A 27331-nucleotide genomic window follows, 5' to 3' on the forward strand; every position below is an offset into this window, starting at 1 on the left:
GAAAAATTACTCATACCACCACCCAGATGTGCAAAGAATTTAGAGTGCATTTTCCCTTTGCTTGCTCATTTAGAAGCACACCTGCTCCTCTTCACCTCCCAGGTAGCAAGGGAAAGGCTAGATTTAATCTCATTACAATATTTCCATTTCTTCCCATTTATACAGGCTTGTTTCAGCGTAAACATTTGGTCCATTCGAGGTTCAACTTCCCACTAGGGCTAATGAACATCTTTACCTGGTTGAGTAAATGTTTTCAGGTAAAATACTCTCTCTCTCAAATTTAGTCTCCTCCTCCCTGACCTGGTAGAAAGGGCAGGACTTACTATATCCTTGTGATGCCTGTAGGATAAAAGGGTTCCTGAGTGGTATGTATCTCAGGCCTCCTCTGGTCTCAGAGGCAATGCCCCAAGCCTGCCTGGGTACTGTTTGCCCTGCTGCTGTTGGGGGTGAAATTTGCTGCTGGGATCATTCGTGGCTTGGTCAGTGCCCAGCGGGCGGTCACCAATAACGTCACTCCCTCTGAGCCTATACCACACCCTCCACCAAACCTCTCCCGTGTTGGGCCACACAAGGCTCTGCTATCAAGCCCTCTCGCTCTTGCCCCCTGGGGACCCACAAGGCCCCTGGTCCTCAAGTCAGCCACCTCTGTGTCTTCCTCCATCCGAAAGACCTGCAGAAGCTTCCGAGCCTGGTGACACTTGTTGGGGACCAAGAGCAGCTTGCACAATGATACTCCATCCTACTCCGCCCCAGCCACGCTGCATGACCTCATCTCAGCCCAAAAACAGACATTGGGAACATCCGACCATCCATCCGTTTCCCCCGCTCTTTTAGGCTACCTGCAGTGACCGCAGCAGCAGGGGCGGCGGGAGTTGCCTCTCCTCTTCCAGCCTGGAAGAGCATGTATACTACGCCCCTCCTTCCGGGGTTGACTCCCGCCCGCCCCTCGGGGTGGGAAGGGTTCAGGAAACACAGGCCAGCTTATCTTAAGGAAACATGGTCAGGAATCTTTCAAAAACATACCTGTTGCGAGGGGGAAAGAAACCTCCAGGACAACAGTGATTTGCCTCAGCGGGGCAAAGGCCAGGCCTGATGGAAGAGCCCAGCCTTCGCCGAGCGCCGCAGGGAGCCAGCGACTCGCGCCTGCGGTTCCAGTCCCGCCGCGAGCCTGAGGCGTGCGCATGCTCGGTGCTGCGCGGGGCTCCTTCCTTACCGCAGGAGCCCCTCATCGAAAAACGCAGGTAGGCCGCATCCTTCTCGTCGCTGTATTCCCCAGGACCTGTGGTTCCTTATATTGAGTGGCATGACTGCATTTCTGCCCTTGACGTTGACTCATTCTTTGCCCTTGTCAAGTTTCTTTGCATGAGTCGGTTTTTCCCCCTCTCGTTAGAACTGATAATAAAACAGACTTACCTAGCCAGGACAACATAGGGAGACCCTGTCTCTACAAAAAATAAGAAAATAAAATATTAGCTGAGTGTGGCGTCACACGCCTATAGTCCTATCCACATGGGAGGCAGGAGGATCACTTGAGCCCAGGAGTTCAAGGCCGCAGTGAGCTGTGATGGCGTCACTGCACTCCAGCCTGGACAACAAAACGAGACCCTGTCCCCCAAAACCAAAAACCTCACAAGGCTCTTCCAGGTGTGAGCTAAGATAATGTATTGAATGTCCCTTGGTGAATTCAGAAATGCTGGGGATAAAATATACGGAACTCTCAAATACATCCGGATTATTAGCAGTGTAATGTCTACAAAGAAATACTCGTCGTCTCGTTAGCATTCTTTTATTTAATAGAGTAAAAAAGAGCGAAGATTTTAAAAAATTAAATTCATGGAACTGTTTTTATGTTAAAGGAGGGAAACATGGATTATGAACATTTTTATTCTTCTTGGCCAAGCCCTTGTACAATAAAGTTTGCTAACTACCATTATCTCATTTGCCAGTCATTAATCCAGAGAGATATATTTAGAATCATTAAAGTTTCTCCCCCCAAAATTAGGTTGAGATTTTATTTGAATTTTGTTAACCCTGACATCTTTATAATATTGAAACTTTTCAGGAAAATGATAGTTTCCTGTGCTTATTCGAGTTGTTATTTTTCTCTGAGTAGATTTTGGAGTTCTCTTCATACAGTCTAGTATACTTTATAAAGATTTTCTTGATAATTTTATAAATTTCTTTTTGGCCTGGACAGTGGCTCACACCTGTAATCCTAGCACTTTGGGAGGCCAAGGCGGGAGGATCACTTGAACTCAGGAGTTCAAGGCCAGCGTGGGCAACACAGGGAGACCTCGTCTCTATAATTTTTTCAATTAAAAAAATGTTTTTTTTCTGATTACAAATGAGACTTTTCTCTCCTTCATGGTTTAACTATTTATAGAAGATATATAGTTAAGGGAATGATTTTTGCAAATTCATCCTATAGCTGCCATAATAAAAATACCAAGAGTGATTCTTAAAAGTACACCTGTATCTTATAGTATTTAGCAGTTGCCAAATGGCAGGCACTATGTCATAGGTTTTAAATGTATTTTCTCAGCAAATTTTCACAATAATCCTATAAATTAATAATAGTTATTATCCTAATGTGTAGATGAAAACGCAAGCCCAGTGAGATGACATAATCTGCCTAAGGTCACACAGTTCATTACTAAACACAAATTAATTCTCTTAGGTTTTCTAGATACACAATCATATCATTTATACAAAATGACAATTTTGTCTCCTCTTCCCAAGGGCTATGTGTTCTATTTTTGTTCTACACTTTACTGAACTGGTCATAATTATATTAAAATGTTAAGTAATTATTCTCACTTAAATACTTCTAAACCCTTTTCCATTCAGTGGATATGCGTATATGATGCTGTAGTCAATAGAAATAATGATCACAATAATCCCTAACACTTACTGTGAATCCAGGCAGTCTAAGTCTGGAATTGATGTTCTCAATTACACAACTAATTCAAGAGTTACCGCACCTTGTTATAGCATGTTTCAGGCCACTCTAGCATGATCCACATGTTTCAAACCTTCTCCACCACCTCCCTTCAGTTTTCTGGCTTTGTAGCCAAAGTTTGTCTTTAAGTCTAGCCCCTGTTGGGTTGGTGATCCTGTTTACCATGAATCTAATCTGGTACTTTCTTATGACCTGTTTTCAGTAATGGTCCCTTGGCTCTACTCAGTGAACTTAAATAAACCCATCTGTGTCCTCTCTAGACCTCAGAACCCCATCCTATTTAAGTCCAGTTTCCTTTTACCAACAGATCCTGATGAAGTCTCTTTCAACATTCCTTTCAAATATCTTTGAAAACAGAAAATAAGGAATTTCGAGAGTTTTTATTCATCAAAACCCCATAATAGCTATGCCAGCATGGTGGTGCACAGCTGCAGTTCAAGCTACTCTAAGGCTGAGACCAGAGGATCACTTGAACCCGGGAGTTCAAGGCCAGCCTGGGCAAAGTAAAGAGACCTCTTGTCCCCACGTCTCTAAAAAGTAAAAATATTGAAAGCCCCAATGTCCAATGTCAGAAAGATCAAGGAGAAAGTGATACTCTTCTACACTACACTTTTAAATTCTTTTTAAAGGGCAATTTGACAACGCATGTAACAAATTTTGCATATTCCTTGACTCACAAATCTCACTTATTGGCCTCCTTCTCCTCCAGCCCTGTCACCACCTCTGTCCTGGAGAAGAAGCCATATTTGGTCTCCCTCAATGGGCAAGACAGAGGCAACGCGGGCACCATGATCCCGGCTCTGCCTTCCGGCAACCCGCAGCTCACTGCTCTCATCCTGGAGCGGCTAAGAGCCAGGCCCATGTGGCAACTTCTGTTGATGCTGCCTGGCCACTGTGGACACCAATCCAGCTTACCAAAACCCGAGGCGGAAAGCCGAGCATTGGATGTCCACACACCTGGATGAGCAGGACTGGAATCTTATGATGCACAAAAGCTTATTGCGAAATGATCAGGGACAGAGTGAGGTTCAGTCAGGGACACTGGAAGCTGGAGTAGACAGGGTTATTTCTCAGGCAGAGGATCCACAATCAAATCACAACCTCAGGCCGCCAATGGAACGAAAAATTCGTGAGATCCTGGGTGCCCAGAAGACAGCGATGTTGCCAGCGCCGCCTTTAGAGCCTGCAGACCAGGACCCTCCAGCTCCAGCCCAGGGTGCTTCCCGGGAACGTGTCCAATCTCTTTTGAAAGCTCTATTTAATTACTGGTGAAGAAGTGACTGGTTACATAAGAGTGCAACTTCAGAATGAAGATAGGCCAAGGTCTCACTGATTTCTATATTTCAGCCTTGGCTATGGGCAGTGTCCAGTTGGAATGGGGAGCAAGTTTGGCAGTGGGGATGTTGACCCAGTTGTCCCCTGTATTGTGCCGCCATTTGGCCAGCCTGTCCAAGGATACGACACCCAGTAGACACTACAGAGAGATAAAGAAACACTGTAGTAACCTGGGATTGTCCTAAAACAGACTTTTATACTTGAACAAGGAGACTCTATGTGGATTCAGCGTTTGTGCTCTGGAATACACCAAAGCTACACTGAGAAAACGTAACCAGTCCCAAAGACAATTTCAAAGAACAGTAACAATATAAAGGGTAGCTGGGAGTAGGTATTTGACAGTGCTTATTTGATATTGTTTCTCAGAGTTGCAAACTGGAATGTAGAAACCACCAGCATCAGATACCTAGAAAGTTGTTATGACCTTCTTGTTCATGAATCTTCTAGCCAGCTTCCTTTCCCGTGTAAGAGGTGACAAAACATGGAACCCTAGAATGTGTGAGGAAGCTTGGACGTTAGGTATAAAAAAAAACATTTGTGGCTGGGCACGGTGGCTCAGGCCTGTGATCCCAGCACTTTCGGAGGCTGAGGTAGGTGGATTGCCTGAGGTCAGGAGTTTGAGACCAGCTGGACAACATGATGAAACTGTCTTAACTAAAAATACAAAAATTAGCAGGGTGTTGTGGCATGCGCCTGAAATCCCAGCTACTCAGAGGCTGAGGCAGGAGAATCGCTTGAACTCAGGAGGCAGAGGTTGCAGTGAGCCGAGATCACACCACTGCACTCTAGCCTGGGCGACAGAGCAAGATTCTGTCTCAAAAAGACAAAAGAAAAGCATTTGCAGGCTCTCTGTCTAGTGCCTCTTCCTGTCCTGCAAAGGCTAGTAAGTCTGGGGTGTGTTTAGTTTATTCTCATGCTTGTGTTTTTTAAGAAAAGTGAGTGGTAAATAAATGGCTTAAGATTTATAATAAGGGTGGGCTGGGTGGCTCATGCCTATAATCCCAGCACTTTGGGAAGCCAAGGGGGGCGGATAACCTGAGGTCAGGAGCTCGAGACCAGCTTGGCCAACATGGTGAAAACCCGTCTCTACTAAAAATACAAAAATTAGCGGGGCATGGTGGCAAACCCCTGTAATCCAACTACTCAGGAGGCTGAGGCAGGAGAATCGCTTGAACTTGGGAGGTGGAGGCTACAGTGAGCTGAGTTCGTCCCGTTGCACTCCAGCCTGTGCGACAGAGCAAGACTTTGTCTCAAAACAACACCACCACCAAAAAGATTTATAATGAAATCAAATAAAATTTGATAGTCGGCCGGGCGCGGTGGCTCAAGCCTGTAATCCCAGCACTTTGGGAGGCCGAGGCGGGTGGATCACGAGTTCAGGAGATCGAGACTATCCTGGCTAACATGGTGAAACCCCGTCTCTACTAAAAATACAAAAAACTAGCCGGGCGTGGTGGCGGGCGCCTGTAGTCTCAGCTACTTGGGAGGCTGAGGCGGGGGAATGGCGTGAACCCGGGAGGCGGAGCTTGCAGTGAGCCGAGATCACGCCACTGCACTCCAGCCTGGGAGACACAGCGAGACTCCGTCTCAAAAAAAAAAAAAAAAAAAAAATTTGATAGTCTTTTTAAAAAAATCTCACTCAGAATTTATCCTAAGTAAATCATTATGGATAAGCACAAATATATTTTTACAAAGATGTTTATTTTGATACTACTTATAGAGGTTAAAATTTTGTAGCACTCTAGATGTGCAGCATGGTTTTGTTTGTTTTTTTTTGTTGTTGTTGTTGTTCATTTGTTTGTTTTGAGATGGAGTCTCGGTCTGTGGCCTGGTCTGGAGTGCAGTGGCGCGATCTCAGCTCACTGCAACCTCTGCTTCCCGGGTTCAAGCTATTCTCCAGCCTCAGCTTCCTGAGCAGCTGGGATTGCAGGTGTGCACCACCACATCCAGCTAATTTTTGTATTTTTAGTAGAGGAGGGGTTTCGCCATGTTGGCCAGACTGATTTCAAACTCCTGACCTCAGGTGATCCACCCGCCTCAGTCTCCCAAAGTGCCGGGATTACAAGCATGGACCACCGCTCCCAGCCTGTTCGTTAACTAAATTCTACTACATCCGGAGAAATATTTCACTACATGGAAACGTTTATGATACGCTGTTAGATTAAAAAAGTATATCACAACTCAACATGTAAAGTATAATCCCATTTGTGTTTATATATCTATTATTGTCTATATAACTGCTATTTTAAATTTATCTAGCTACCTATTCATGTATATATCTATCGTTATTGAGATCACATAAAACAAAAATAGATAATTCCAATTATTCATTTCTCACTAATGGAATTATTAAGAAATATGCTATATTTCTTCTTTTTGTTCACTGTTTTCTGAATGTTCTACAATTAGCATGTATCACTTTTGGAATAGTAAAACCGTTATTCTGGCCGGGTGCAGTGGTTCACGCCTGTAATCCCAGCACTTTGGGAGGCCAAAGTAGGAAGGTCCCTGGAGCCCAGGAGTTCAAGAGCAGCCTGGGCAACAAAGGAAGACTCCATCTCTACAAAAAAAGTGGGGAGTTATTCTTAACAGCTTTCTGTTAGTTAAGCTAAAGGCAGAGAGACAAAACATATAGGGCTTACATATGATAGAAGTTGTTTCTTTTGGCCGTGCGCAGTGGCTCAAGCCTGTAATCCCAGCACTTTGGGAGGCCGAGATGGGCGGATCACGAGGTCAGGAGATCGAGACCATCCTGGCTAACACGGTGAAACCCCGTCTCTACTAAGAAATACAAAAAATAGCCGGGCGAGGTGGCGGGCGCCTGTAGTCCCAGCTACTCGGGAGGCTGAGGCCGGAGAATGGCGTGAACCCGGGAGGCGGAGCTTGCAGTGAGCTGAGATCCGGCCACTGCACTCCAGCCTGGGCTACAGAGCGAGACTCCGTCTCAAAAAAAAAAAAAAAAAAAAAAAACAGAAGTTGTTTCTTTTTTCCTCTCCCCAAATTATCTGTCGGTGCAAGGGCCCAGTGTTACAGTGAAGCTGTACTCCACAAAGTTACTCAGGGGTCCTGCTTTTGTGCTGCTGTTATCTAGGTTGGTGTCTTTTCCACGTGGTAGAAGCTGGCTAACCTCCACTTCCACATTCCAGCCCAAGGAAAAGTCCAAGGTAGGTAGATATTTCTTTAAGGGGATGACCTAGAAGGTATACACTTTGTTTTCACGCACCATTTGCTTGAACCTAGTCACGTGACCACATCAGTCAAGAAGGCAGGCTGGGATCTACAGTCTCCAGCTGTCAGCCATATGCAGTTGTCCCTTGGTATCCACGGGGAATTGATTCCAGGATGCTACCTCAGAAACTAAAATGTGCAAATGCTCAAGTTCATTATATAAAATGACATAGTAGTTGCATATAACCTGTGCATATCCGCCTGCATACTTGTAATCATCTTTAGATTACTTATAGTATCTAATATAATGTGAATGCTATACAAATAGTTGTTATACCATATTATTCAGTACAGATGCAACTATAGTAGGCCTAACTACATTTTCTATCCACAGTTGGTTGAATCTGCACATACAGAACCCATGGAAACCCAGGGCCAACTCTGTGTGTGTGTGTGTGTGTGTGTGTGTGTGTGTATTCAGCTAAAATTTAGGGGGAAGGGATTATTACTAAAGATGATTAGGAATAGTGAGAGATGGACTCATTGGACTCTTACTTAGATATTAAAAATTTAGGCTGGGCTCACGCCTGTAATCCCAGTACTTTGGGAGGCCAAGGTGAGCGAATCACCTGAGGTCAGGAGTTTGAGACTAGCCTGGCCAACATGGTGAAAACCCATCTCTACTAAAAATTCAACAATTAGATGGGCATGATGGAAGGTGCCTGTAATCTCATCTACTCAGGAGACTGAGGCAGGAGAATCACTTGAACCTGGGAGGCCAAGGTTGCAGTGAGCTGAGATCGTGCCATTATACTCCAGCTTAGGTGACAAGAGCAAAACTGCATCTCAAAAAAAATTAAAAAATAAATTAAAATGTACAATAGTTATAATACTGTGATTTTGGCACACGAATAAATAAAAAAGGACAACCATAAATACACTGGAACTCATATAAGATTAAAGCATATAAATTAAGATGGAGGAAAATAAGGCCGGGCGCGGTGGCTCAAGCCTGTAATCCCAGCACTTTGGGAGGCCGAGGCGGGCGGATCACAAGGTCAGGAGATCGAGACCACAGTGAAACCCCGTCTCTACTAAAAATACAAAAAATTAGCCGGGCGCGGTGGCGGGCGCCTGTAGTCCCAGCTACTCAGGAGGCTGAGGCAGGAGAATGGCGGGAACCCGGGAGGCGGAGCTTGCAGTGAGCCGAGATCGCGCCACTGCACTCCAGCCTGGGCAACAGCGTGAGACTCCGTCTCAAAAAAAAAAAAAAAAAAAAAAAAGATGGAGGAAAATAAACTCAATAATGTTGAGAGAATTGAAAAACCATTTGGAAAAAACAAAGTTAGATTAAATGACAAAATTCATTCCACATAAAGACTTAACTTTCTGTAGGGAAATATAGATGAAAATGGCAACCAGATTATGACCTCTGCTTTAGTTGGTTCCCCATGCCACAAATTTCTGGACCTTATTGAGAATAATTATCTTTTCCTTGACCTTCGGCAACCAGAACTGCAAACCATACACCACATATAGAAGACATCATGCTTGTATTAGGTCAGGAGAATGCTTTATATTTTTTTTGTGTTTGTTGGTTAGTTGGTTTTTACTTTCTTATGAAGCGTCTTTTTTATGTTGATCTTCTTATTGTTGATCTTCTTTATTGATAGATAAAATGCACAAAACTCATAATCCACATAGTGACTTCTAATTCCCATCAAGGGACTACCCTAGATGCGTATCTGATTCTGTATGCTCCATATAAACATTAGTCTCCCACTCAACAAGAAAAGAGCAAGCTGGGCACGGTAGCTCACGCCTGTAATCCCAGCACTGTGGGGGGCCGAGGCGGGTGGATCACCTGAGGTCAGGCATTCAAGACCAGCCTGGCCAACATGGTGAAAACCCTCCTCTACTAAAAATACGAAAATTAGCAGGGCATAGTGGCACCTGCCTGTAATCCCAGCTACTCAGGAGACTGAGGCAGGAGAATCACTTGAACCTGGGAGGCAGAGGTTGCAGTGAACCGAGATCGTGCCATTGTACTCCAAACTGGGCAACAGAGCAAGACTCCATCTCAAAAAAACAAAAAAAAAAGAAAAAGAAAAAAGAAAGTAACCTGATTTAAGCATGGGTAAAGGACTTGACATTTCTCCAAAGATAAAATACAAATGGCCAACAAACATAAAAAGATGTTCAATATCAATAATCATTAGAGAAATGCAAATCAAAACCACAATAAGATACCACCTCACACCCATTAGAATAACTACTATCAAAATAAATAAATATATAAATAAGCCCTGGCACGGTGGCTCATGCCTGTAATCCCAGCTCTGGGAGGCTGAGGTGGGAGGATTGCCTGAGGTCAGGAAGTTTTGAGACCAGCTTGGTCAACATGGTGAAACTCCATCTCTACTAAAATACTAAAAATGCAAAAAATAGCCGGGTGTGGTGGCACGCCTCTATAATCCCAGCAACTCAGGAGGCTGAGGTGAGAGAATTGCTTGAACCTGGGAGACCGAGGCTGCAGCGAGCCAAGATCATGCCACTGCACTCCAGCCTGGGCAACAGAGTGAGACTCTGTCTCAAAAAAAAACCACAAAAAACATACATACATACATACATAAAATAAGTGTTGATGAGGATGTAAAGAAATTGAAAGCCCTGTGCATTGGTGGTGGGAATCTAAAATGGTGCAGCCACTATAGAAAGCAATATGGTGGTTCCTCAAAAAATTAATAAATATAGAATTACCATATAATCTAGCAATTCCACTTCTAGGTATGTTTCTAAAAGAATGAAAGCAGGGCCTCGAAGAGATGTTTGCACACCCATGCTCATAGCAGCATTATTCACCATAGCCAAGGTGTGGAAGCAACCCAAATGTTCATCAATGAATTAATGGATAAACAAAATGTGATGTAAATATATAATGGAATCTTACTCAGTCTTGAAAAGAAGGAAATCCTGTCACATGCTATAACATGGATAAATCTTGAGGATATTATGCTAAGTGAAATAAGCCAGTCACAAAAAGACAAGTCCTATATGATTTAACTCATATAACGTGTTTAAAATAGTCAAATTTATAGAGACAGAAAGTAAAATGGTAGTTACCAGGGGCTTGGGAGAGGTAGAAATAGGAATTGTTGTTTAATGGGTATAAAGTTTCAATTTTGCAAGATTAAAAATGGCAGAGATCCCTGAATGTAATTAATGCTACAGAACTATACACTTAAAAATAGTTAAGATGGTAAATTTTGTATGTGTTTTTTACTACAATTTTTTTTTTTTTTTTTTTTTTTTTTTTTTTTTGAGACAGAGTCTCGCTCTGTCACCCAGGCTGGAGTGCAGTTGTGCAATCTCGGCTTACTGCAAATTTTGTCTCCCAGGTTCACGCCATTCTCCTGCCTCAGCCTCCCAAGTAACTGGGACTACAGGTACCCACCACCATGCCCAGCTAATTTTTTGTATTTTTAGTAGAGATGGAGTTTCACAGTGTTAGCCAGGGTGGTCTCGATCTCCTGACCTCATGGTCCACCCACCTCGGCCTCCCAAAGTGCTGGGATTGCAAGCATGATCCACCGCGCCCTGCCTTTACTACAGTTTTTTTAAAAGTTTGAGAAGGCTGGGCAACAAAGGGAGACCTCATCTCTACATTTTTTTTTTAATTACCTGGGCAAGGTGGCATTCATCTGTAGTCCCAGCTACTTGGGAGGCTGAGGTGGGAGGATCACTTGAGCCTGGGAGTTTGAGGCTACGATGAGTTATGATCACACCACTGCAGGATATCCAAGAACTGTGGGATAATTACAAAAGGTGTAACATACGCATAATTAGAGTTCCTGAAGGAGAAACAAAGGAAATTTTTTCAGTAATAATAGCTAAAATTTTCCAAAATTAACAAAAGACACTAAATCACAGATCCAAGAAGTTAAGATAATACCATGCAGGATAAATAACAAAAATTCTGCACTTGGGTGTATCATATTCAAACTACATAAAGTCAAAGACAAGAAGAAAACCTAGAAAGAAGTCAGAGGGTGAGGAAAACCACTTTATGTATAGAGGAATAAGAAAAAGAATTGAGGCCGGCATGGTGGCTTACGCCTGTAACCCCAGCATTTTGGGAGGCTGAAGTGGGCAAATCATTTGAGGTCAGGAGTTTGAGACTAGCCTGGCCAACATGGTGAAATCCCATCTCTACTAAAAATACAAAAATTAGCCAGGTGTGGTGGTATGCATCTGTAATCCCAGCTACTCAGGAGGCTGAGGCAGGAGAACTGCTGGAACCAGGGACACAGAGGTTGCAGTGAGCCATTGCACTTCAGCCTAGGCCACAAGAGCAAAAAAAGAATAAGAATTGCATTGGCCTTCTCTTCAGAAATCATGCAAGCAAGAAGAGAGTGGAATAAAATATTTAAAACATTGAAAGAAAAAAACAGCAACCTAGAATTCTGTATCCAGTAAAATTATCCTTCAGAATGTATCTCCCATAGACTTGCCTTGCAAGAAATGCTAAAAGAAGTTCTTCAGAGAGAAGGAAAGTGTTATAGGTCAGAAACTTGCATCTGTGTAAAAAGAAGTGTTTGAGGGCTGGGTGCAGTTGCTCATGCCTGTAATCCCAGCACTTTGGGAGGCTGAGGCGGGTGGATCACCTGAAGTCAGGAGTTCAAGACCTGCCTGGCCAACATAGTGAAACCCCGTCTCTACCAAAAATACAAAAAGTTAGCAGGGCGTGGTGGCAGGAGCCTGTAATCCCAGTTACTGGGGAGGCTGAGGGAGGAGAATTGCTGGAACCCAGGAGGTGGAGGTTACAGTGAGCTGAGATCATGCTGTTGTACTCCAGTCTGTGTGACTGAGTGAGACTCTGTCTCAAAAAAAAAAAAGTATTTGAGAAATAAAGCACTGAGAAATAAAGGTTAAAATAACATGTTTTAGTTTTGTTATTCTTAACTGATCTAACAAAAAACAGTTTGTTCAAAATAATAGCAACAATATATTGGATGATTACAGCTTATGGATTAGTGAAATATATGACAACAACGTTATAAGGGATGGGAGGGAAGAATTGGAAATACTATGTTATAAGGTATGTGTACCACCCATGAATTTGTAGAATGTTATTTGAAAGTGGACATATATTATTTGTAAATATATATTGCAAACTCTAGGACAATGACTGAAAACATTTTTAAAGTGTAATTGATACACAAAGAAAGAAGAAAAAATGGAATCATGTAAATGCTCAATTAAAACCAAACAAGTGGTAAGGCACAGTGGCTCAAGTCTGTAATCCCAGCATTTCAGGAGGACAAGGTGGGTGGATCACTTGAGGTCAGGCAGAGTTTGAGACCATCCTGGCCAACATGGTGAAACCCCATTTCTACTAAAAATACAAAAATTAGCCCTGTGTGATGGTGGGTGCCTGTAATCGCAGCTACTCAGGAGGCTGAGGCAAGAGAATTGCTTAAATCCGGGAGGTGGAGGTTGCAGTGAGCCAAGATTGCGCCACTGTACAGGATCCAGCCTGGGTGACAGAGTGAGACCCCCTCTCAAAAAAATAATATTGCCGGGTGTGGTGACTCAAGCCTGTAATCCCAGCACTCTGTCAAATCCCAGAGTGCCCTCCCAGCACTCTGGGAGGCTGAGGCGGGCAGATCACGAGGTCAGGAGATCAAGACCATCTTGGCTAACGTGGTGAGACACCGTCTCTACTAAAAATACATAAAAATTACCCAGGCGTGGTGGCAGGCACCTGTAGTCCCAGCTACTCGGGAGGCTGAGACAGGAGAAAGGCGTGAACCTGGGAGGTGGAGTTTGTAGTGAGCCAAGATCGTGCCACTGCATTCCAGCCTGGGCGACAGAGTGAGACTCTGTCTCAAAAAATAATATTAATAATAATAATATTAATAAAACCAAACAAGACAGGCTGGGTACGGTGGCTCACACCTGTAATCCCAGCACTTTGGGAAGCCAAGGTGGGCAAATCACGAGGTCAGAAGTTCGAGACCAGCCTGACCAACATGGTGAAACCCGTTTAGTAGAGTACTAAAAATACAAAAAAAAATTAGCCAGGTGTGGAGGCACACACCTGTAATCCCAGCTACTCAGGAGACTGAGGCAGGAGAATTGCTTGAACCCAGGAGGCAGAGGTTATGGTAAGCCAAGATCACACCACTGCACTCCAGCCTGGATGACAGAGCAAGACTCTGTCTCAAAAAAAAAAAAAAAAAATGAAAGAAAAAGTGTGGAAAACAAAAAGGAAACAAAGAATAAGAGCAATTAAATAAAATAAACTACAATTAAGGTACATGTTAATCCAACTATATCAATGATCACTGTAAATGTGAATGATCTAAATACATTAATTAAAAGACAGAGACTATCAGAGTGGATAAAATAACACCACCCAACTATATGTTGTTTACAAGAAACTCACTTTAAATATGCAGACACAGACGAAAAGTAAAAGGATGAATAAAGGTATGCCACACTAACACTAATCAAAAGAAAGCTATGGTAGCTATATTAATTTCAGACAAATTATCTCCTGCAATATCTTGGAAGACAGTTCACATGTCAGTCAGGCCCTTAGCCCTTAGTTCTAGAAAGAGTTTTTGAGAAATATCAATGTTTATGTATTTTGACTGCTTTTTGCTGCTTTTAGCCAAGTTCTGTGAGATTGATGAACCAAGGCAAGAATTAGTCAGTTGGAAAGCAGACTGGAATGGAATACATTTCCTCACAGGAGGATTTGTAAAGGCTTCTCAGGTGTTTTTTACCAAACCAGACAATGAGAGCCAGCCAGAATGATAAAGCTGCCTTCCAGTCCAAGGATATTGCTTTATACAGCCTCAGAGTATCCATCATAATATTGCAAGTGTGGAGTTCATGCCATATACCAGCTAGTGAGTAAAAGAGGAGAGTCTTCAGTCTTAAGAACTTTTTCCAAGGCTGGGCGTGGTGGCTCACACCTGTAATCCCAGCACTTTTCAAGGCCGAGGTGGGTGGATCACAAGCTCACGAGTTTGAGACCAGCCTGACCAACATGGTGAAAGCTCACGTCTACTAAAAATACAAAAATTAGCTTGGTGTGGTGGTGCACGCCTGTAATCCCAGCTACTCAGGAGGCTGAGGCAGGAGAATCGCTTGAATCTGGGAGGCAGAGGTTGCAATGACAGAGATTGCACCACAGCACTCTAGCCTGGGTGACAGAGCAAGACTCTGTCTCCAAAAAAAAAAAAAAAAAGAACTCTTTCCAGAAAAGATCTATGGCTGTGGTTACTTGCCCAAAGAACTGAATGGAAGAAAATACATCAGAACTAGATTGATAATTCACAAGACTGGCCTTTAATAATCTGTAGCTCTTCAACTTCTAAAGCATCCCCTGAAGCCACTCAAACAGAACCTACACGAGAGCATAGTCTTCAATGTCACTTCAGATGTGGCTATGGAGGATAACTAATGGAAGAACCTTCTAGAGGCAAAGCCAAGAGCCAGAAAGGACAATGAGCAAGGAGTTTTCTTGACAGAATCAGGATCAAATGTACTTGGCAATAGTACGTTGGTAAATCTGCAATTTAAGCTCAGTAGGAATTTTATCATTATAGTAGTCCAGTGATTGTTCTTTCCCTCCATTTCTTTTCTTTTCTGAAAGAGGACTTTTATTAAGCAATTCCTTATTCACCACTATCTTTTTGGTGGGTGGAGGTGGGAAGACAGATAACTTGTCTTTTAGAAGATGCTCACCTGAGTCATCGGTTGTCCTGGTGAAGAGGACTTAATATCACTGAGATCCTAGATTTTGAACTGAATGCAGTAGCTGGATGGAACACTGCATTATTTTACTTGGAAGGGAGAAAAGTATGTTTTATATATAGAAAAAAGAAGGGGGAGCATGAATATTTGGGTAACCAGGAGTGGACTATAACAGAGACTGCTAGTTGTCTCACATGTGCTCTCTCTTTCTCTAGCACATGGCTATTCAACCAAAGGCTATATTTCTTTTGGTATTATTATTATTATTATTATTATTATTATTAAGATGGAGTCTCGCTCTTGTCGCCCAGACTGGAGTGCAATGGCGCAATCTTGGCTCACTGCAACCTCCACCTCCCAAATTCTCTTTATTGAGAACTTCAGGTTCAAGAAATTCTCCTGCGTCAGCCTCCCAAGTAGCTGGGATTACAGGCGCCCGCCACCACACTCAGCTAATTTTTGTATTTTTAGTAGAGACAGGGTTTCACCATGTTGGCCAGGCTAGTCTCAAACTGCTGACCTCAAATGATCTGCCCGCCTCAGCCTCCTAAAGTGCTGGGATTACAGGCATGAGTCACCGCGCCCAGCCCAAAGGCTGTATTTCTTACACTCCTTAGCAGGTGAGTTTGACAGTGTGACTTGGTTCTAGTCAATGGGATGTGAGGAGAAATTATATACAGTCATGTACGTCATAACATTTTGGTCAATGACAGACTATGTATATGATGGAGGTCCCATAAGATTATAAGGGAGCTGAAAAATTCCTGTTGTCTTGTGACGTCAAAGCTGTCCTAACTTTGTGGTGCAACAGATTATTCACATGTTTGTGGTGATGCTGATGCTGGTGTGAACAAACCTACTGTACTTGATGTCCTAGCACTTGATAATAAATGACTAAGTTACCTGTTTTATGAGTTTACTATACTATATATATACATGTATACATATATATATAATTATTATTTTTTTTGAGATGGAGTTTGGCTCTTGTTGCCCCAGGCTGGAGTATAATGGCGTGATCTTGGCTCACTGCAACCTCCACCTCCCAGGTGCAAGTGATTCTCCTGCCTCAGCCTCCCGAGTAGCTGGGATTACAGGCATGCACCACCACACCTAGGTAATTTTGTATTTTTAATTGAGATGGGGTTTCTCCATGTTGGCCATTCTGGTCTCAAACTCCCGACCTCAGGTGATCCGCCCGTCTCAGCCTCCTAAAGTGTTGAGATTACAGGTGTGAGCCACCGCACCCATCTATACTATATTTTTAATTGTTATTTTAGAGTGTACTCTTTCTGTTTATTTAAAAAAAAAATTAAGTGTAAAGCAACCTCAGGCAGGTCCTTCAGGAGGTATTGCAACAGACGGCATTGTTACCATAGAAGTTGAACACTCCATAAGTGTTATCGCCCCGAAGACCTCCCAGTGGGAAAGATATAAAAGTGAAAAACAGTGATATTGGCCGGGCACAGTGGCTCACGTCTGAAATCCCAGCACTTTGGGAGGCAGAGGTGAGCAAATCACTTGAGGTCAGGAGTTCGAGACTAGCCTGGCCAACGTGGTGAAACCCCGTCTCTATTAGAAATATAAAAAGTAACGGGGCATGGAGGTGGTCATCTGTAATCCCAGCTACTCAGGAGGCTGAAGCAGGAGAATTGCTTGAACCTGAGAGGCGGAGATTGCAGTGAGCAGAGATGGCGCCACTGCACTCCAGTCTGGGCGACAGAGCGAGGCACCGTCTCAAAAAAAAAAAAAAGACAGCTATGTTGAGGATCCTGACCCTGTGTAGGCCTAGGCTAATGTGTGTGTTTGTGTTTCAGTTTTTAACAAAAAGTTTAAAAAGTACAAAAAAAATTGACAGAAAAAGCTTATAGAATATGGACATGAAGAAAGAATGTATTTTCGTAGAGCTGTACAGTGTGCTTGTTTTTAGGCTTAGTGTTGTGACAAAAGTCAAAAAGTTCTTAAAAATTTAAAACTTTATAAAGTAAAAAAGTTATAGTAAGGAAAGTTAATTTATTGTTGAAGAAAGAAATTTTTAAAAATAAAGTGTAGCCAAAGTGTGTGTTGTTTATAAAGTCTACAGTAGTGTACAGTAGTATTTTGTAGGCCTTCCCATTCACTCACCACTCACTCACTGACTCACAGAAAGCAACATTCAGTCCTGCAGGCTCCAGTCATGTTAAGTGCTCAATATAGGTGTGCCTTTTTTAGTCTTTTTTTTTTTTTTTGAGACAAAGTCTGGCTCTGTCGCCCAGGCTGGAGTGCAGTGGCACAATCTCGGCTCACTGCAAGCTTCGCCTCCCGGGTTTACGCCATTCTCCTGCCTCAGCCTCCCGAGTAGCTGGGACTACAGGCGCCCGCCACCACACCCAGCTAACTTTTTTGTATTTTTAGTAGAGACAGGGTTTCACCGTGTTAGCAAGGATGGTCTCGCTCTCCTGACCTCATGATCCTCCCGCCTGGGCCCCCTAAAGAACTAAGATTACAGGAGTAAGCCACCGTGCCCGGCCTTTTTTTTGTCTTTTATGCCATATTTTTACTATACATTTTCTAGGTTTAGATGGACCAATGCTTACCAGTGTGTTGCAATCACCTACAGTACTCATACGGTTACATCACTCCTAGTAGCACAGGAGCAATAGGCCATACCATATGCCTAGGCGTGTAGTCGGCTCTACCATCTAAGTTTGTCTAAGTACACGCCTAACACCTGAAGACACATTTCTCAGAATGTCTCCCCCTCGTTGTTGCATGACTGTATATCACATATTGTACTATTGAAAAAATAGGCATGGCTGGATGCAGTGACTCAGGCCTCTAATCCCAGCACTTTGGGAAGCCGTGGCAGGAGGGTACCTTGAGCCCAGATTCTCCACCAGCCTGAGCAACATAGTGAGACCCTGTCTCTACAAAAAAAGTTTTAAGGCTGGGCGCAGTGGCTCATGCTTGTAATCCCAGCACTTTGGGAGGCCAAGGCAGGCAGATCACAAGATCAGGAGATCGAGACCATCCTGGATAACACAGTGAAACTCCGTCTCTACTAACAAAAATAGAAAAAATTAGCTGGTCCTGGTGGCAGGTGCCTGTGGTCCCAGTTACTCAGGAGGCTGAGGCAGGAGAATGGCATGAACGCAGAAGGTGGAACTTGCAGTGAGCCGAGATCGTGCCACTGCACTCCAGCCTGGGTGACAGAGCGAGACTCCCATCTCAAAAAAAAGAAAAAAGTTTTAAAAATTAGCCGGGTGTGGTTGTGCACACTTGCAGTCCCAGCTACTCGGGAGACTGAGGCAGGAGGATCAATAAAGCCCAGGAGGTCAAGGCTGTAGTGAGCTATCATCATGCCACCGCACTCCAGCCTGGGTGACAGAGAGAGCAGTGCTCTGTCTCAAAAACAACAAAACAAAACAAAACAAAAAAAATACACCTGCCCTACTTTCTTCCTCTCTTTCCAGTGGCCTAAAGGTTGAGAGGTAGAGAGAGCTAAAGCAGCTGTCTTAAACTAAAGAGGGCAGCCACAACGGAGTGACAATACAGAAGGGGTCTGCATCACCAACATCGTGGAACTGCTGTAGCCCTGGAGTGCTTATGTTCACACTGTGACACAGACACAAGTCACATTCTTTCATGTTTATTTGGGTCTATGTGAGAGCAACTCAAGCTGTGACCTAATTAATGTAGGTTTATGATCAAGCACATATCTCATTGTATTGTAGCTATTTCTCTAATTATGATTATTTTTTAAGTAATCATCATTAATAATATCAGCAAAGTACGTTTTTTTTTGTTTTGATGTCAGATGAGTAATGTGCCAAGGTTTGAGGGAGGCATATCTGTGTGAAAACCCAATCATCATGTTTATAAACTACAAAGAATCACATGCAGTTAAGTTTTTACTGTAATCCAAGGGTGGGAAGTTCAGCCACGCCTTGCAGGATCTGGAACAGCAAATAGAGAAGCCATCAGTAACTGAGGTCATTCTCATATCAGCTTCTGCAAACCAGATTTCCCCCCTGTGACATTGTGAAATACAACTTGGTCTTCTACCCATTTCCTGGCAAGCAACTTCTAAAATCCTTGGAATCTCCTTGTATGCTAATGAGTTGACCTTTGGGTGGGTGGGTGGGAGCTCCTGGATAGCCCCAGGATAGTGGTTGTCATATGATTAGAGGGTAGGGACTTTCAGCCGCACCCCCAGCCTCGGGGAGGAGAGAGTAGCTGAAGTTTGAGTTGTTCACCGATGGCCAATGATGTAATCAATCATGCCTACTTAATGACCCCTCCATAAAGCCCCCAAAGGACGGAGGTTGGAGAGCTTCTGAATTGCTTAACACTTGGAGGTGTTGGGAGGGTGATGTGCCTGGAGCCGGCACGGAAGCTCTGCACCCCTTCCCCATACCTTGCCCTTTGCATCTCTTCCATCTGGCTGTTCTTCTGTATCCTTTCTAAAATCCTTTATAATAAACAGGTAAACTTAAGTAAGTGTTTCCCAAAGGTCTGTGAGCTGCTCTAGCAAATTAATCAAACCTGTGGAAGGGGTATGGGAACCCTGATGTATAGCCAGTTGGTCAGAAGTATTGGTGTCAACCTGCTATTTGTGACGTCTGAAGTGGAGCTGTCTTGTGGGACTGAACTCTCAACCCATGAGATTTGATGTTACCTTCAGGTAGATGGTGTCAGAACTGAACTGAATTCTAGAGGATGAAACTGCCTTTGCAAAATTATGACAGCAAGAGAAATCTGACATGGCTAACTCCATCTTGCTTCTACCCTCACAGACTGGCTGGCCTTGCTCATACCTGGGCATAGGCCAAGCTAACCATGGGAGAAATTTAGTTTATAGTTTACGTGATGATAGCCCTTTCCAAAAACTAAACTACCCTTGTAAAACTGATGAACAGCATGAAGTTAGGAGGATGAGAGGGGCCTGAATTCTACTAAGATGTGGGCGTAGTTAAATAATTACCAGCCATTATTCCAAAAGTCACAAGGTTTGCAACTTCCCCAATTAATCCTGTAAATAACATCACTATTGTAGAGCCTAGGATTGACCTTTTGGGATGTCTTTTCAGGCTTTTGCATTTCTAAGTACTGGATGGCCCCACCCAGACCAGTGACTCCTCTGGTGGGTCCCACCCAGAAGCCAACTTAGCATACAAGGACAGTTTTCCACACCCTTAGGATTGCATCCCCAGACAATCAGTGTGGCCCCTTCCCTAGCCTCCTGCCTACCAAACTATCCTTGAAAAACCCCTAACCTCCAAGCATTCTGGGATATTGATTTGGGTGATGACTGTCTCCTGCTTAGTGCCAGCCTCGTGTCAACTAAACTCTTTCTTGACTGCAATGCCATGGGCTCAGTGGATTGAGTCTGTGCAGGAAGAACCCATCAGGCAGTTACAAGGACATCCAACTGGGGTATGCTGGAGAATCTGTTGCAGTTGATTGCTTGCTTGGTGTGTGAGGAAACCCGCACCTTCCCCCTGCCCTGCCCTGCCCCCGCCCCACATTTGGTCACAGCATCAGCCTATGTTGTGAGAGTATAGTAGGAGAAAGTGTTTTTACATATATCCTTTTATCTATTTTGTTTGGTATATGGCCATGTATAAGTGAGCAGTCCCCAACTTTGAATTTCCTGAGACACACTATCTTAGCCCTAATCTCAGGCCCAGTTCTGGCTTGGGTCTTTTTTTTTTTTTTTTGAGACAGAGTCTTGCTCTATCGCCTAGGCTGGAATGCAGTGACACAGTCTTGGCTCACTGCAACGCCCTCTTCCTGGGCTCAAACAATTCTCACACCTCAGCCTCCCAAGTTGCTGGGACTACAGATGCACACTACCACACCTGGCTGATTTTTGTATTTTGTATAGAGATGGAGTTTCACCATGTTGCCTAGGCTGCTCTCAAACTCCTGACCTCCAGTGATCCGCCTGCCTCTGCCTCCCAAAGTGCTGGGATTACAGGCATGAGCCACTGCCCCTGACCCAGCTAGGGTCCACTTATTCAATCAACCCATAGACTCATAATGGAGAAGGTTCTCAGAAAAGACTGGTGTTAGCTGTTCAGATAACCTATGGGCCTAATATATGTCTGTCTTCCATATTCTATTTTGTTCACTAAGACTGGAGAAAGAAGCAGGAATTCCCATTCATTGCTAGTAGAAATGCAAGTTGGTACAACCCTTGTGAAGTGGAATTTGGCAATATCTAACAAAGCCACACGTTTATTTATTTGACATGAGAATCACACTTTTAGGAAGTCATTCTGAGGATACAGCTTCAATAATATGAAAATACATGTGAACAAGATTGTTCTTTGTAGCACTGTTTAGAATTTCAGTCCAAATGCCAGAGAAAGTAATTAAACCATGGTACATCCAAACAATGGGGTCCTATGCAACAATAAAAAAATTACTAAGGATGGCCGGCGCAGTGGCTCACACCTGTAATCCCAGCACTTTGGGAGCCCGAGGCGGGCAGATCATGAGGTCAGGAGATCGAGACCATCCTGGCTAACACGGTGAAACCCCATCTCTACTAAAAATACAAAAAATTAGCCGGGCATGGTGGCAGGCAACTGTAGTCCCAGCTACTTGGGGGCTGAGGCAGGAGAATGGCATGAACCTGGGAGGCGGAGCTTGCAGTGAGCGGAGATCACGCCACTGCACTCCAGCCTGGGCAACAGAGCGAGACACCGTCTCAAAAAAAAAAAAAAATTGATGAGGATGATCTCTATAAACTGATATGGAGTGATTTCCAGAATATATTCTCTCTTTTTTTTTCCTTGAGATCAAGCCTTGCTCAGTGCAGTGGCACAATTTTGGACACTGCAACCTCCGCCCCACCAGGTTCAAGCGATTCTCCTGCCTTAACCTCCCGAGTAGCTGGGACTACAGATGTGCACCACCACACCTGGCTAATTTTTGTATTTTTAATAGAGATGGGGTTTCCCAGGTTGGCCAGGCTGGTCTCCAACTCTTGACCTCAAGTGATCCGCCTGCCTCAGCCTCCCAGAGCTCTAGGATTACAGGTGTGAGCCACCGCACCGGACCCAGAATATATTCTTTTTTTTTTTTTTTTTTTTTTGAGACACTTTCCCTCTGTCACCCAGGCTGGAGTGCAGTGGCAGGCTCTCAGCTTACTGCAACCTCCGCCTCCTGGGTTCAAGCAATTCTCCTGTCTCAGTCACCCGAGTAACTGGGATTACAGGCACCTGCTACCACACCTGGCTAATTTTTATATTTTTAGTAGAGACAGGTTTTCGACATGTTGGCCAGGATGGTCTCGAACTCCTGACCTCAGGTGATGCGCCTGCCTGGGCCTCCCAAAGTGCTGGGATTATAGGTGTGAACCACCACACCCGGCCTCAGAATATATTCTTAAGTGAAAGAAGGAAAATGCCAAAAACAATCTATGGCTGCCATTCTCAAAATGTAGTGCCCATACCCCTGGAGGTACCTGAGGCACTTTCGGGTGGCCCATGAGGTCAGAACTATTTTCCAAATAATGCATTGTTTGCCTTTTTCACCGTGCTGACATTTGCATTGTTGATGTGGAACAGGTGCACATAAAACTGCTAGCCCTTCACAAATCAAAGCCATGGTGAGCGCTCGCTCTCCACTGCCACACTCTGGGGCCTGGGGGGAGGGAGAGACAGTTTTACTTAAGAATGTCCTTGATGAAGCAGTAAAAATCGGCAATTTTATCAAAACTTGACCCTGAGTTCACATCTTTTTACTATTCTGTGTGACCAAATGGGAGGTTCCGAAGAGCACTTCTCATGTGCATGGAGTATGATGGTGATCTTGTGGAACAGTGTTTCTGCAGTTGTTTGAGTTGCAAGATGAGGTAGCCATTTTTTCATGAACATCATTTTTAATTTTTTAATTAAAATTTTTTAAAAATTATTTTGGCCTGGTGTGGTGGCAGCTCATGCCTGTAATCCGAGCACTTTAGGAGGCCGAGGTGGGCAGATCATGAGGTCAGGAGATTGAGACCATCCTGGCCAACATGGCGAAACCCCGTCTCCACTAAAATACAAAAAAATTAGCCGGGCATGGTGGCACACGCCTGTAGTCCCAACTATTCAGGAGGCTGAGGCAGGGGAATCACTTGAACCCGGGAGAGCCAAAATCACACCACTGTACTCCAGCTTGGGTGACAGAGCAAGATTTCGTCTCAAAAAAAAAAAAAAAATATTTTATAGGCCATGCACGGTGGCTCACACTTGTGATCCTAGCACTTTGGGAGTCCGAGGTGGGCAGATTGCCTGAGCTCAGGAGTTCAAGACCAGCCTGGGCAACACGGTGAAACCCTGTGCCTACTAAAATACAAAAAAAAAAAAAAAAATCAGCTGGGCGTGGCAGCGTGCCCCTGTAGTCCCAAGCTACTCAGGAGGCTGAGGCAGGAGAATTGCTTGAACCCAGGAGGCAGAGATTAGAGTGAGCCAAGATCTCACCACTGCACTCCAGCCTGGGTGACAGAGCAAGACTCCGTCTCAAAAAAAAAAAAAAAATTCATTTTATAGAGATGGGCCTTGCTCTGTTGCCCAGTGTAGAGTGTAGTGGTAGGATCATAGCTCATTGCAGCGTCAAACTCCTGGGCTGAATCAATTCTCCCCCCTCAGCCTCCTGAGTATTTGAGACTACAGGCACGTGCTACCATGCCCAACTAATTTTGTAATTTTTTTTGTAGAGAGTGGGGTCTCGCTTTGTTTGCCCAGGCCGGTCTTGAACTTCTGGCTCAAACAATTCTCCTAAAGGCATTTCAGGCATGAGCCACCATGCCTAGCCTGTGGAACACCATTTCAATGTGAAACCAGAAAGGCAAACTACTGCTAGTTGGACATGGGATTTCACAGTTATTTTCTCAACTATGAGTGAAGTAAGTCTAACATTTCAAGCAAAAAAAAAAAAAAAAAAAATGGATAGTAAATGTTGCTAATGGAAAAATTCGAAAGTTAAATTTAAATTTAACTTGGAAAATCTCTCATCCACTGCCATGGGCTTTACAGAATCCTGGTATCAACAGAGTCAGAGAAGATAGTAAATGAAACAACTTCTTTTATGTACAATGAAATGTGTCAACATTTGGAAGATGTGTATACTTCAGTGAACCATTATTTTCCAAGTGACCAAAGCATGATGTTACAAAATCATGCGTGGTTAAAAAACACAATCAAAGTACAAGATAGGGCAATGCATTTTAATGTAACAGCACAAAAAAGTTTGTGAATGTGATTTCAGAATCCACATTGCAACTAACTTCTGAGAAACAATCACTATTGTGTTTTATTGTTTTCAAAGAGGAACAAACACAATTACCTTAAAAGACTGAGACTGGGCACAGTGGCTCACGCTTGTAATCGCAACACTTCGGGAGGCCAAGGTGGGTGGATCACCTGAGGTCAGGAGTTCGAGACCAGTCTGGCCAACATGGCAAAACCCCATCTCTACTAAAAATACAAAAAATTAACCAGGCGTGGTGGTGGGCACCTGCAATCCCAGATACTCGGGAGGCTGAGGCAGGATAATTGCTTGAACTTGGGAGGCGGAGGTTGCAGTGAGCTGAGATCATGCCATTGCACTCCAGCTGGGTGACAGAGTAAGACTCTGTCTCAACAAAAGAGAAAAGACTCCTCCTTTTTCCAACTGCATATCTGTTTGATGCCAGGTTTTCTTTAGATGCTTTTACCAAAACACCGTATTTTAAGAGATTACTTGAGGAATTAGGTATGAGAATCCAACTGTCTTCTATTAAACCAAGCACTAAAGAGATTTGCAGAAATATAAAATAATGTTATCCTTCTTTCTATATTTTTATTTGATAAAATGGAGTTTTTATTCATAAAAATGTGAAATGTTACTTATATTTACATGTCATGAATTTATATTATTATTTTACATGTATTTAATAAATAGGTATTTTTACAATTTCTCAGTTTTAGTTTTGTTTTGTTTTTTCTTTTTTTGAGATGAAGTCTTGCTCTGTCACCCAGGCTGGAGTGCAGTGGTGCGATCTTAGTTCACTGCAGCCTCCACCTGACATAGGCTCAAGCAAACCTCCCACCTCAGCCTCCCGAGTAGCTGGGACTACAGGCCCATGCCACCACACCCGGTTAATTTTTTTTTTTTTTTTTTTTTGGTAGAGATAAGGTCTTGCCATGTTGCCCAGGCTGTTGTCAAACTTCTGAGCTCAACTTATCCTCCTGCCTCAGCCTCCCAAAGTGCTGGGATTACAGGCGTGAGCCACTGCACCCGGCTAGTTTTAGTGTCTAATGCGGTAAATATAATAGATACAGTTCACATAAACAAAAGCTTTTTGGCTCTTCAGTAGCTTTTAATAGGGTGAAGAGGTCCTGAGCCTAAAACAATCTGAGTCTTACTACTTATTGTATAATAACAAATATATACATGTCTGTATGATCTGAAATGACCGATTCCAGGGCTGGGGCAGGGAGAATATGATATGAACCTGGAACATTTTGCTATGCCAGAAAATAAGAAAACCCTCAAGGAGTGATGAAGGCAAGTCGAAAGGATAAGATGCCCAATTTGAGAGCTCCCACTGGCCAAATCCAAGATAATCTGAGCATTGAAATAAATTAATAATAGAAGGCCGGGCGTGGTGGCTCGCACTTTTAATCCCAGCACTTTGGGAGGCTGAGGCAGGCGGATAACCTGAGATCAGGAGTTCGAGACCAGCCTTGCCAACATAGTGAAACTCCATCTCTAGTAAAAATACAAGAATTAGTCGGGTGTAGTGGTGGATGCCAGTAATCCCAGCTATTCATGAGGCTGAGGCTTGAACCCAGGAGTGAGCCGAGATCGCGCCATTGCACTCCAGCCTGGGCGACAGGAGTGAGACTCTGTCTCCAAAAAAAAAAAAAATTAATTAATAATAGTTATGGATTTTTAACCTCATGAATAAAATAGGGCTCCACAAATCCATACTGATACAAATAAGCAAACAAACAAATGGAGAAGGAAAAGCTTTTCCATAGAGTAGAAAACCAACAAATGCAGAAGAAACGATGGATGATAAAACTAAGGGTAAAAGTTTGAGGAACAGGACATCTACCTTGTTTCAAAATAGGGAGCTATAATAACTTTATTATTATTTCAGGTGGAGAGGCCCGGCAGACACCACCTTTACCAAGTCATCAAAGTTAACATTACTAGTAAGGGGACAATCACACGTTAAAATCACATGCCACCTAATAAAATGTACTAAGGTCCGGGCGCTGTGACTCACACCTGTAATCCCAGCACTTTGGGAGGCCAAGGCAGGCAGATCATGAGGTCAAGAGATCAAGACTATCCTAGCCAACATAGCGAAACCCCATATCTACTAAAAATACAAAAATTAGCTGGACATGGTGTTGCGCACCTGTAGTCCTAGCTACTGGGGAAGCTGAGGCAGGAGAATCGCCTGAACCCAGGAGGTGGAGGCTGCAATGAGCCGAGATCTCGCCATTGCACTCCAAACTTGGTGACAGAACAAAACTGTGTCTTTAAAAAAAAAAAAAAAAAAAAAAAAGCACTAAGAAGGCTAAGGAGGGCATAATATCAATTTTGTGATATATCTGTCAAAAATGCACAGCCTCAATCTTATCATGAGGAAACATAGGACTGCTAAAGTGAGGGATGTGCTATAAAATAACAGGCCTTTACTCTCAAAAATGCCAAGGTCGTGAATGACAAATACAGACCATTCCACATTAAAGGAGACTAAAAGGATATGCTTACTCAATACAATGCATGATCCTAGATTGGATCTTAGTCTGAAAATTTTTGCTTTCTTATGAAGGACATTATTTGACAACAAAAAATATGAATATGGTCAGTATACTAGGTAATAGCATTATATCAATGTTAATTTCCTAATTTTGATAATTGTAATACGTTCTCTTATGCATAAGAGAATGTCCTTGTTCTCAGGAAGTACACACTGAAGTATTTAGGGCACAAAGGGCAACATATCTGCAATTTACTCTCAAATGATTCAGGAATAAAAGACATATATGGGAAATGATTATATGTAGTGTGTGTGCCTGTGTTTGTCTATATGGAAAATAATGGATCAAATTTAGGGAATCTGGATGGTGA

General features: G+C 43.4%; 1 long non-coding RNA gene and 1 pseudogene across 1 annotated transcript in view; both read right to left on the minus strand.

The window, feature by feature from the left end:
* Positions 1–27331, minus strand: part of LOC144336418 (uncharacterized) — a 100046-nt gene that overhangs the window by 64212 nt on the left and 8503 nt on the right. The window contains exon 2 of the long non-coding RNA XR_013408199.1: positions 11144–11267. This is a non-coding gene — a long non-coding RNA (uncharacterized LOC144336418). The remainder of the gene's footprint in view (positions 1–11143; positions 11268–27331) is intronic.
* On the minus strand, positions 19020–19102 carry LOC114673909 (small nucleolar RNA U13; annotated as a pseudogene).

The sequence above is a fragment of the Macaca mulatta genome, chromosome 18 (assembly GCF_049350105.2).
Source record: "Macaca mulatta isolate MMU2019108-1 chromosome 18, T2T-MMU8v2.0, whole genome shotgun sequence".
NCBI classification, from domain to species: domain Eukaryota; kingdom Metazoa; phylum Chordata; class Mammalia; order Primates; family Cercopithecidae; genus Macaca; species Macaca mulatta.